Raw genomic sequence first — 2562 nt, 5'->3', positions numbered from 1 at the left:
TGTGTGTGTGTGTGTGTGTGTGTGTGTGTGTGTGTGTGTGTATATATATATATATATATATATATATACGGGACAAGCCCGTTCTAATTCAAATTTCAGCTGCTAGAAGCCCCTTGATGTGAGGTGCTGGAAGTTAGTAAGCTTCGAGCAATCCGTGATAGATATTATTAATTCCGAGCATCTGCCAGCTAGGAAGCATATGTAAACTGGATTATGACTGAAACGTGTAGGGATTTCTTGGTCTTTTGAGAATCGATTTTGATAAAACTTTTCCCAGCTGATTTGCACACTATGTCAACACCATCGTTATGTTTTCATTGTTCTGTGTAACATACTTTCTTTTTTATTTCAGACTCTACAGTTTTGGGGTAGTCTACACTAGCAACTTTTGAATGAAAATAGCCCGTCTAGACATTTTTTCCGAAAAATGAAGGGTAAGGATACATATTAAGCATACATTGAATATATATTTAACAGAAAACCGTAATAATATCATGACATTTATTGACATAATGAATTATTTAGCCACATATGCGCCATTTCGACGGAGATCTTAAAAAGCCCTATCAGTCATGGAATCTGTCAACTTTTTAATAGTAGCAGGTTCGACTGCCTCTGCTGCAGCTTTGGTCACTTATAAGACATCTTTCGACGTAAATTGGCGTCCATCGACATAAACATCTTGTTTAATGATGGACCAAAAATTTTCGATAGGGCTGAGATCCGGAGATGTTAGTGGCCACACCATCAGCCTTTCACCTTGTATGTCGTAAGACCCTAATAATGCTTGGGCGGTCCTAGCAGAGTGGGAGGCAACTTTGTCATGCATGAATACACGATTCCTTAGAAGTGAGAGTGGTATATCATCTAGCCAGGGATCCAAGACATCCTTCAGGAGATTGAAGTAGGCGGCTGCGGTCACTTTCACCCCTTCAGGCACAATAGGTCTGTCCCCAATGAAACGAGCCCACAACATGATCCCTCCACCTTGCTGACGTCGTTGGTGACGCTCATCTCCAAAATAGAACCAACCATTTGCGCAACCGTCAGGTCCGTCAAGCGTCGCCCTGTTTGCGTCAGTGAGCATAACACAATTCAGTGAAGAGAACACAATTCGTGTACTTTTGGACCCATTGAAGCCACACACTCCTGTGACCGGGGTTTAAAGGAGACAGTTTCAGGGTTTCTCGCACAGAAGCCATGGTCCCCAGGATGCGATTTCTGATGGTTTCCAATACATGACGAAGTCCGGAGGCGGTGAAAATGACGTCGCTTGTTTGTCCAACTTTCCCACATAACTTGCAGCCAATATTCCTTAAATCCCTAGCTTTCACAGTCTTAGAGGTCCTACAATCGGATCATTTCTTCTTTGGTGAAGGATCCTTCAGGAATCGTCTAACTGTGTCTATATGACGAGCTAACGTCTCTGCAGAGACATGAAGAGGGGTGTCTTTAGCACTTTCCTTGATGACAAAATGTTCTTCAACGTTTAGGGCTTTTCCACGTCTCATTGTTCTTAGGGACGAGGGACGCTATTAGCGTGGTTCACGCAAAACCTAAAGAATCTGAAATATAAAATGACAGTACGTTATACAGATTAATGAAAACATGACAATAGTGTTCTCATAGTGTGCAAACCAGCTGAGAAAAGTTTTATCACAATCGATTCACAGAAAGCCAAGAAATCTTTACACGTTTCAGTGATATGACTGCGGCCATGCTTACCAACCATAAGGTTCCGGGTTCATTCCCACTGCGTAGCACCTTGGGCAAGTGTCTTCTACCATAGCTTCTGGGCGACCAAAGCCTTGTGAGTGAATTCGGTAGACGGAAACTGAAAGAAGCCTGTCATATATATGTATATATATATGTATGTGTGTGTATATGTTTCTGTGTCTATGTTTGTCCCCCCAACATCGCTTGACAACCGATGCTGGTGTGTTTACGCCCCCGTAACATAGCGGTTCGACAAAAAAGACCGATAGAATAAGTACTAGGCTTCCAAAGGATAAGTCCTGGGCTTTGGTCGATCCGAGATTGTAGCAGAAGACACTTGCCCAAGGTACTGTGCATTGAGAATGAACCCGGAACCACATCGTTGCAAAACAAAATTCCTACATACACACACACACAAATATAGATTTATATGTAAATGTCTGTGTGTGTATTTGTGTGTGTGTGTGTGTGTGTGTGTGCGTGTGTGCGTGTGTGCGTGTGTGCGCGTGCATGTGTGGTGCATACATATATACATACACATACATACATTTATTCGTCAGTCTTCCAGATTATGGAGCGCGTCTGTCGAAGAGTATAAAGAGCACTTTCTCAAAATTATGTGAAGTCCAATATTCGATGAGCAATTCTGATTGCAGTTATTCTACACAGACGCGCGCGCAAACACAAGACCAGATACATAAAACACACAGTGTGTATACATCTCATAATGATTTAAAGAATAACTATATGCAGGTAAGTATATGTGTGTGTATATTTTACAAATATATATACATATATGTATATGTGTGTGTATTTGTGTGTATGTATATATATATATATATATAT

The 2562-nt window shown here is 41.3% G+C and overlaps 1 long non-coding RNA gene across 1 annotated transcript in view; it reads left to right on the top strand.

The window, feature by feature from the left end:
* LOC106874751 (uncharacterized) overlaps window positions 1–2562 on the top strand; it is a 20048-nt gene that overhangs the window by 16880 nt on the left and 606 nt on the right. The window contains exons 2-3 of the long non-coding RNA XR_001410047.1: window positions 353–434; window positions 2277–2469. This is a non-coding gene — a long non-coding RNA (uncharacterized LOC106874751). The remainder of the gene's footprint in view (window positions 1–352; window positions 435–2276; window positions 2470–2562) is intronic.

The sequence above is a fragment of the Octopus bimaculoides genome, chromosome 10 (assembly GCF_001194135.2).
Source record: "Octopus bimaculoides isolate UCB-OBI-ISO-001 chromosome 10, ASM119413v2, whole genome shotgun sequence".
Lineage (NCBI taxonomy): Eukaryota > Metazoa > Mollusca > Cephalopoda > Octopoda > Octopodidae > Octopus > Octopus bimaculoides.
This window is presented reverse-complemented; position numbering and strand designations above follow the sequence as displayed.